This window comes from Cupressus sempervirens, chromosome 7 (assembly GCF_028749045.1).
Source record: "Cupressus sempervirens isolate cs-2001-9-10 chromosome 7, ASM2874904v1, whole genome shotgun sequence".
NCBI lineage: Eukaryota > Viridiplantae > Streptophyta > Pinopsida > Cupressales > Cupressaceae > Cupressus > Cupressus sempervirens.
Genome location: NC_143124.1, coordinates 428,241,254 through 428,251,741, shown reverse-complemented (window position 1 = coordinate 428,251,741; position 10,488 = coordinate 428,241,254).

The following is a 10,488-nucleotide window of genomic DNA, read 5'->3' as shown; positions in this document are numbered from 1 at the left end:
CCTTCAATGGAATAAAGAAAGAAAGATATAGCAAGGAGATGAATTCATGGATTGAAAATGAAACCGACATCTGTCCACTGGGAATTCAATCTTGTGAAACTGAAAACCTCTTTCATCTTTTTATCCATCTGATATTATTTTCTGTTTCATCATTACACTCTAACTGATTGAAAAATATCTCTATTCAAATGATGAAAGCCTTTTGATTCACTAAAATATCTGATATCTTCATGAAATGCCGAAGGAATCAAACGTTAACTGATTTGAAATTAGTTCCATTCGACCCCAACTGCATTTTACTATCTTTTACCTACATTCAAGTCATTCCCATGCTAAAAATTCAAACTGAACTATGATACCTAAAAGTGGTTGCAAGTTGGAAACTTGGGAGAAAACCTCATGTAGCAAGAACCAAAGGCATTCTGTGCAAAATCTAACTGCAAAATTGAAAAGTTCATCTCGTTTTGGTTTCGATGATATATTGAAGTGCCCATTTTCGATAACAGAAGCCCCCAGAATCTTCATTTGAAAAACATCCTCTGCTAGAAGTATTCAGGTCTGCACTTTAAATTTTAAAATTTTCAAAAAATTTAAAATATCTAAAGTTTAAACTTTATAACAAATGCCTTGTTTTGCAATTTAAATTCTGAACGTGCATATCCTTTTTTGAAATAATAATTTGAAATTATTATTTTTTGCATTTGAGAATTTTCCTCTATGCTTCTCTGGGCCCACTGGGCACCACCCAGGCTACCACGTGGAGGCCCCTGATTGGCCGGCTTATTCACCACCTCATTACCTATGGCCCTACCATGTCACCTACCTACTTGCTCCGTCACCACATGTCAACTGCCTGCATTATCGCATTGTTTAAACTGAGCGCAACTTCATATTGTGGGGAAGCGGGCACCGCTCGATCTAGACATGTGTCCTCATTTGGTCACATCTTGGTTTTTGACGCCATGTCATCTTTATTGCATTTTCATTTAAAATTTAATCTTAGTTGCCTCTAGCCTGCTGACATCATCTATGGGACCACAACATGCACCTTGGCTTCCAAAAGCCGTCCACTTCAATTCACATTGTCTGATGAGTCCTTTAGTATTTAAACTATAAAATTACTTTTCCATTTACCAATGTGGGATATACATTTTTATATCTGCCCCTGCTTCCATTTCGCGTGGACGTCTCTCTAGTCTTTGGCTGCGGCTTATTACTTGCATGATCTTCATGATGGGTTGCTTCCAAATTCACTCATTCTTCTTCACCACATTTTTCTCAAGTCTCAAGTCTGGTTGTCTTTTCTTTGACCTGCGTGGGCTTTGCCCCTGTTTGGAGACAACTTGGGCCTTAAGAATGTGTGAATTCTCCCCTGGCAATGGTTTCCTTTTTCTTGCTTGCATGCAGAGCTGGCATTTCATGCCATTCTTTCCTTTTAGCAACGACCTCGACTGCCCTCTCAATGCATGAGCTCCTCTTTGATCATACAGCTTTGTTATTTTGTTGTGGGCTTTAATTCTGAAGCAACTTTTCCCTTTTTCCATGCTGCTCCTTTTAGGTTCTGGTGTCTTTTTTCTTTTCAAAATGTTTTATATGCCATACTCCTCTACTACAAAATCTTGGTGTCCTCTTATGCTGCAATTTAAAACATTGCTGTGGCTTCTTCCTGGGTATGTATGCCTTGAGAAAGGCTTTCTATCTTTGACCTGCAGCTTTCTCTATGCCTCCAAGTCTGCTATGACGGTTTTCCTTTTGCAAGGCTACTCCCCTGCAATTTTCCAGAAACTAATTCATAACACATGCCTTGCACGTCATATAAGTTATTTTACTGATCACCCTCCTTTGTAAAGAGTAATACAATTGTCTTCTCAGCCGTTTCCACCTGCAACTTGATTTTTCTATGTTTTATTTCTTCACGTCTATCTAAGATAACACTAATATTTTCATCTCCCTCTCTATTGTTAATTTGTAGATTGAAAATCATGGAGTTTTGATTATAGAGAAAGGATAAAAAATTGAGATTTTTTTTTTATCTCCACCATAAGATATCAACTATAGTTGCAGACTATGAACATTTTTTTATTTAAAAACAAATGCCTCAATATATAGCAAGACCCTTATTCAAATTTTTTTTTATCAAGACTTTTGCAGGCCAATTTTCTCCTGATTTCTTAAAATAATTTGATCCATTTGATCCAACTTTCTCTCATAATCATTTAATGATCATAGTCCTTAAAACATCTTTTGAGCTATTTCACTTCCCAATAGCTTATCAATCTGATGGAATTAGTCAGGCCCCAAAGCGGGTGCGGCTAAAAAATTTTTGCCTTACAAACAACTGACATCCTCATATTTGTCACTTGACCCCACTGTAATGATTGGAATTGAAAACAATTTTTGAAACATCACTTTAAAATTCCACTTTAATCATTTCCGCACTAGTGTGAAATTTGTGCCTGGAGGTCTACCAGCTGGCCTAAAAACTGACTCAATCAAGTAACCAGGCCATGAAAATCAGCATGAGTGTTAAATCCTATACATTTTATCATACTGCAAACTTTCAACCCATGATGAATTCCCAGTCAAAATATTTTAATTGCCGAACATTCATATTTCAATTATCTTGCAGGCAAACAATGTTAAAAAACATAAACTGGGCTCGGGTTTGGCATTATAAAACTGAATTATTGATCACTTGGTGTTCTGAAAACTAGGATATAAGTTCTTTTCCATGAAGAGAAAATAATTTCATGTTTTGGGTTCATGACGAATCACAAGGCACATTTGGTGAATTTTCGAAAACAAGCACTTGGAAATTTTAATTGAGAAATGTGTCAAAAAGTGGTTTTTGGCAAATGTAACGACATATGAAAGTATGGAGAAGGATTTGTCATGACTTGTGAATTGGCATACTTGAAGGATTTTTAGGACACAACACAATGGTACAATCAATTTAGGCTTACCAATCATGGGATCAAATTTATAATGTGCCGAAAATGGGTACAGATCAATCTGGATACCTTAGCCATAACAAAACAATGCAAACTATGTTTTTAAGCATGTTAGAAAATTGATCAAATGGATTCGTCATGACCTCAAAATTGGAGCATATGAAGTTTCTGACACCTATAACACAATTCAAATAGAAATTCTTCATTTGGTTCAATTGATCAAAATTTATATCATGTCAAACAGGGCTTCCCAGAATTATGTGCAATGTGCATCAGCATGAAAACAGTAACTGACCAACTTTGAGGAATTCAAAACCTAGTCAAACGGACTCGAAATGACTCAAAATCTGAAACATAGGTTCTTAGGTATGGACACTAAAAAATCCCAAAGTGGTGAATCATGAAACATTTTTGGGTGTGAGATATTCAGATGCAAACACTGCCTCTTGTCGTTGTTTGATACTAGGGTAGAATGCAGATTTCTAATGCACTCAAACCAAGACTTCGCAGAATGGTTCAGAATAACTCTTTAACTTCATGGAACACTTAGACTCACTAAATGAAAGATGCTAGAAGCATAAAACACCTCATAAGGTTCAAAGGTACAGCTAGGTACATAGGCTTCACAAAGCATTTATAGGCCTCAAATTTCTCAATGGTGCTCAAAATGTGGGCTACAATTTTTAGCGCCAACACCCTTGTCCTGAAGTTTACCAGCAAGGGATTGGATGTTGTCATTCATTGAACTCAGGAGAGAAATCATCTTACTTGCCAGGTTGTGGTTGTAGTTTTCAAGATTTCTTAATCTCCTTTCATTTAAGCTTTCTCCGTTTTCCTGGTCCTCCTGGCTGTCATTACCTGTCTTATTCTTAATACTTTCCATCTGGGATACCTTTTCTCTAACTTCTTCCAACTCATGAAAGAGCCATTTGATTGATTTGAATTTGTCAATCATACTACTGCGGGCATTATTCAGAAGGTTCATTCCAATTTTTGGAGCTAATGTTAGAAAGGTGATCATTTTTAGAATATGTTCATATTCATGTAGCCAACAAATAGTCTCTTGGGCATATTTTTTAGTCAGTTGTCGGATCTTGCTAAGAAAATCCATTTGTAGGAAGGAACTTGTCAATTTATCTTATTTTTCCATTCTTACATGTATATTTCTTAAATTAAATGGATAATATTATTGTTGATTAGTCAATGTGCATATTGACCTTGACTTTCATAGAATTTTCTACATTTTTTATATTAATAGTTTATGTGGAACTTGTTAAGAAAGTCTTTGTCCGTATAACTTTGAACTCATAAATTATTATGGTGATCTATTAAATTATTAATCTCTTAGTAAATATGATTTTTTTTTTTTTTAAGAATAAAATTATAATATTTCTAGATTCTTGTGTGCAATATTTTATTTTCTAGTAGGGGAAGCAGTTTTCCAATCAAGTATTGGATGATAATATTGGAGTATCTTTTGATCAACAATTTTTTATAGATCATTTCTTTAGCTATTCTAAGGATGCAGTAGGAAATAAGCTTGTATTGTGTGACTAATATAGCTTCCAAAAGAGAGTGTTGCAATATCCTACAACTGAACATGGTAATTCCTTAACACTCTAGAATGACCAACTTACCCATGGTCTCCCTTAGCTACTTTAGAGAATTTACTATTCATCAAGCCAACACTATGAATTTCTACAATGACATACTCTATAAGTCTCCTCAAAAGAGTAATAAGAAGGTAAATATCATTATTCACAAGTTTGAGGTTATCCATTAGAAATAAGGTATTTGGTCATTACTTTTGTTAGAAAATCATTTGTGATCAATTTTTTTTTTTGCATAAATCTATCCCTTTCAGTGCTAAAATTAAGTGTGTAATTATATTAATGTGGAACAAAAATTTATTCGTAATTAATTACTAGTAGAATTATTCTTAAATTATATTATGAAACTTATTCTTATTATTTATTTACTTCAATTATGAGAGTGTTTTAATAAAATAAAATAAATGGGGTTGATGTGTTAGTTTATCAGTAACTATGTTCGGGTAAAAGCACAAACCTGTGTCACCTTTTATAAAGAAAAGTGATATCAGAATGTGACAGTTCAACATTAATGACAAAAAAAATGGTATTTGCGTTTAAAATATGAAGATGATGTAAACTGATGAAATGTGTAGAATTGTATGAATTTTATGCCTATAATTTTTATTATTTTTTTGACTAAGAATTTATTCATTTTATTTTATTTTGAAGTCCCTTTTTTAACTGTAAAATATATAGGATGTAGTTCCCGTCAAACAAGTATGTGCAAATCATCTTTTTTTGTTATGATTTGAAAATATTTTATAAATGACATGTATAGCTAGTGCACAAAAAAAGAAATAATTATTTTTGATGTATATTTTCTTTGTTATAAGTACTCAAGTTCGACCTTGTCAGAATCCAACAGTTTTTTCCTCCCGTCAAAACTTCTCTATCAAATCTATACCTTCTTGAAAAAAAATTACATATTCATGAAGAGGATTCTCTCCTCTAGTGATAAATATATTTTTTTTATTTTTTTGATATGATTTACTATTTTTTTTCATTTTTTGAGAGAGCATCTTCTGAAATGTTGAAATATCAACTTATAATATTTTTAGATTATAACATATTATAACTAATCAAAACACTCAAAAATTTATATAATGATGATATTGAATCTGAAATCTATAAAAGGGTATTTTTAGTTTTTTTTTTTAAATTGAGTTTTGATAGAGAAATGAGATTTGACCAAAACAGGTTTTTGTATCACAAACAGTGACATAGATCTATGCTTTTACCCGTTGGCTTGTATTAAGATTGTTAATGTACTCGTACTTTGGTTTATTATTTTATTAAAAAAATATTCTTCCTTATAGACCTATGTAAGTTGTACAAATTGTAAGAAAACACTTAATATTTTATTATTTTAAATGTAACAAAATTGAGTTTTAAGAACACCACTCTAATGTAAACAAATATTATATATAAAATAAATATATTTCTACCAATGCAATAGAATGGTTGTTAAGGTGGTTGTAATTTTTCTTAAAGATGTAAATAAGATAATTTATAGTATACATGATAATTTAATCATCCTAATTTTATGTTATGTTATCAGATTTTTTTCTTCTTTCCAATAATATTACATTGGTAACTTTTTAGTTTTACTAAAAACTTCATCTTCATGGTTTTCTTATCATAGATTTGTGTGAAAAGAATTAGTTTCTTCTAGTTTTAATAATTAAATTTTTAGTCTCTCTTTTTTAAATGAAAATATTTGTTCCAATGGAATTGGATTTTAATAATGTTCATGCCTTACATTTAACTAGAGTATTAAATTATAAAATAATATTTTCATTCCTTCAGAACTAATGATAAATATCTTCTTCTTTTTCTTTTCTTTTTTCTATTTTATGAAGGATAATGTATGCATTTATGTACCCTACTATATAATAAGGGTAGATGAATATATAATATATAATATTATTTATTTTTTATAACTATTTGATCTTAAAATAGTGAGAATTTGACAAAGGTTTACATCTTTTTCTAGTAAACATAATTGATGAGGATGGTGATATGAGGAAGATAAAGCCCTACAGAAAGGTTGAAATATTTAAAGGTGCATTTGGGTAAGGTTTGACACCTAAATCAATTCAATAAATTTAATTTTGTTCCGCATGGATTCATAGCTGAAGGAATCTTATCATTTGGATGTATTCTAATACACAATGATGTAATCTTGCATATAAAGGTAAAGATGCCAACACCGATATATATATATATATATATATATATATATATATATATATATATATATATATATATATATATATAATCCAATTTAAAAAGTAAAGAAAATGGATACAATTCATTTACTATAAGATTCATGTATTTTTCATTAAAATAATTTATCTTTATTTTTTTTATAATGTCACTTCATAGCTAGAAAATTTCTTCCTCCCTCCCTCTGACCCTTACCCCCACCAGTTTAGATTAAGGCATGGAACAAGCATCTAATACCAAAAATTAATATTTTCCTTTGGCTAGTGCTTTAGAACAAGATCCTAATGATTGACAATATGATGAAAAGGCTTATGTCTTTCTTTAATAGGCATTTTATTTTTAAGGGGCCCTAGAATCTAGAGATCATATATTCTTACAATGTCCTTATGCTTGGGAGACATGAATGTGTCTCTTGGAAAATTGAAACCTCTAGTAGATCTTGCCTAGGATGGTGATTGAGATTTGGAATATGTGGTGTGCTTGCTTTCCTCCTATGGGAAATGGTACATATATTTGTCTTTCCCCCATGTCTTATGGAACCTTTAGAAAGAAAGGAACAATAGGGTCTTTAGGGATGTCTTTCAAAAACTACCTCTACTAGCTACCAGAAGAAAACCTAACATAGTTGAATAGTAGCTACAAAGGCAAGGTGGGTTGTGACAAAGGGATTGTTGTAGATACCTCTCAAATACCAAATACCCAAAGAAAGTAATAAAGTTAAAAGAGAATATGCTACATGGAATTGTCCACCAAAAGGGTGGAGCAAATTAAATTTTGATGGGGCCACCAAGGGGAACTTAAGGGCTACAAGTTATGGCATTAATAATTGTAATGCACATGGAAATATGGTCAAAGCCATGGTGCTTCCCCTTGGATATCAAAAAAACCATTTAGTGAAAGTGATGGGTCTTCTCCTTGGGTTGAGGTTGGCAATCAATTGTGGTTGCAAGTGGTTATGGATAGAAGGAGATCCCATGAACATCCTTACCTATTTATAAGAAAGGCTAGATCCTTGTGGTTGATAAATAATATAATATTATTATATTTTTATATGTTTTCATAATCCACATGTATAGGGAAGAAAATGATGCAAAAGGTTTTAGTGGTTTTTTGATGCATGATCTTTTAGTAGTTATTTTAAACCTTTAAATGCTTTTCTTAGCTTTTAGAAAGTTGATTTTTATTAATAACCTCTAAATATTACTTCCAATTTTGAATGTTAGTTGTCATTCAAAATTTTATTTCATTTTTATGAAGCGTCATGAAAAAATTCAGCTTTTTTTAATTTGGTTTTTAAAATTACAAAAAATTACAAAAAACACAAGTTTTATGAAAAGTTTCGAAAAGGGGTAATTTTGGATTTGTATTTAAATTTATATTTTCTCTCATTCTAGGGGGAAGAGAATTGGGAAGATTAATAAATAGTCATTTTCAGTTGTAAAATTTATTTTTGTGTTCTTTCTCTCTTATGTTTTTGTGTGCTAGAAAATGAGACTTGCAAGAAGTATAGGTTAACAAACAAACACTAGTTTAAAACCTTCAAAATGCATCAAACATTCACCAAAATGCAAAGAATAAATATCAACTAATGCTTTCTTGAGCTTTGCAACCCTAAACAAACAACACATCCAACCTTTCGGCCACCTCTATAGCTCAAGAAAGGCACCCATAAGAGGCCTTGTTGGTGTGTTAAGATGGGGGTATGTTTGATGTGCTCTCCCAAACACAACAATAAATGAATCTCTTGAGTGAGTGAGTGCAAGTGTGTATGCAAGTAAGATATGAATCTAGACTAAATGAGATGAAGAATACCTCAAGAAATGGCTATGGAGAGAGCCATTCTTGAAGGCATTCAAGGATGAAGATGATATGCAATGAAAGAACTAACTAGATATGCAAACTATGATAAAAATACAAGCTAAAATGAAGCTACAAATGTATGTAGAAACTAGATTAACAATGTATGATGTAAACTAAATCAGCTACCAAATTGTTAGTATGATCTTAGAAATCTCTATGAAAATCAAACTACAATGCAAATTCTTAGAATGAGAACTCAAAACTAAAAATGGCATGATAACAATGCAATAATGAGAGATGCAAATGCTTGAGACAAGCCCTCTATTTATAGGCTGGAGGGAGGGCTTGGTGCGGTGGCATCCATGTAGATGCCACATAAGATGACATGCAAGCCATGTAAATGGTCAAGAATTCAAAATTTTCTCACACGTGTGAGCAAACTTGACAAGAAGAGAGGGAGACAAGAGTGTGTAAGCATGTCATCTCACACATGTGTGAGCACACTCTTAGGCTAATGAGGGGGATTAGGGAGATGATTTGGAATGATTAAGTGGGATTAGAGAAGAAATAGGCTTATAGGCTAAGCTCTAGGTTAGGCTTAAGATTAAATTAAATGAAATTTTATTTAATCGTGGGTTTAGAATAATTAATAGGATGTGAGAGTTTAAATAAATAAAATTTATTTAAAAAAGAGGAGACATGGAGGATCATGTGTTAAATTAATTTAACACATTAGAGCTAGGAGTATTTAAATTAAATTTAAATACTTAGGAGAAAAAACTTATTTAATTAATTAATTTAATTAAATAAGTAGAAGAATGTGAGCAATGTAATTAATTAATCAATAATTAATTACAATGTCATGAGCAATATTAATAAATTAATATAGTATTTAGGGATGATTTTAAGCGTCTACATTTTGTCCCTCTTTGATGTGATGTTGGAATGACATCATATCAAAGAAAAGAAAATATAGGTTCCCTTAGAGAAGGTGGGAGTCCTATGGCGACGATAGAGAAGGAGGGTGACCCCTCGCAAAAATTGCACAAAAACATAAATTTTTGGCAATTTTCGCGAAAAGATCTTAACAAAGAAGAAAAAGAAGAGAAAATGAGAATAAATGACAACATTTGCATAATTTGCAGTTAAATAGGGGATAGATAGGCTCAGGGAAGAGTGGGGCTCAAAGGGGTCTATGGGGGACCTATATAAGCCTCTGAGGGGCCCAAAGAAGGTCATTGTCCACCACGAGTAGAGCATCTAAAGTAGATGAGGACCCTATTGTTCGATTGCAGCTTGGTGAGTGCATTCGAGAGTACCAATGAGTAGCCAAGATGGGCCCACTAGTAAGTCATCTGATCCTCTTCATCTTTTGGTAGGTTAGGCTAGACTAGCGCATTTATTATGTCATAAATGCACCTTTAAAAATGCCTGGGCAGAGAAGACTTTGGCATCCGCGGAGATGACAGGATACATCGTGTTGTTTGTGCAAATGCCAAAAGGGGAAAATGGTACGTGGAAATGACAGGGTTCAACTTGTCATCTATGTGGATGACAAAGGGCATCGAAGATGACTAAGAATACCTCGTCATCTCCATAGACGACAGAATGTTGTCATCTTGGGTAAACAAGCATCTACGCCTGGATCAATAGCTCCGTAGATCATTGTCTACATGAATCAGTGGCTCTGTAGATCATCATCTCTGTGGATCAGTGTTTCCATAGATCGACATCTACACCGAAGAGTGGTCACACCAAATAGGGTAGACTAGGGGGAGGCAAGGGAAGATGCCCCACTATAGGGATAGCACAGGCTAGCAAAACTAACACTCTGCATGTCAATGCTGCAGGAGGCCACAGAGGTGTTTAGGTCAAGGGAGCACTATCCTTTGACCATGATGATATAGGAGAGGCTGACA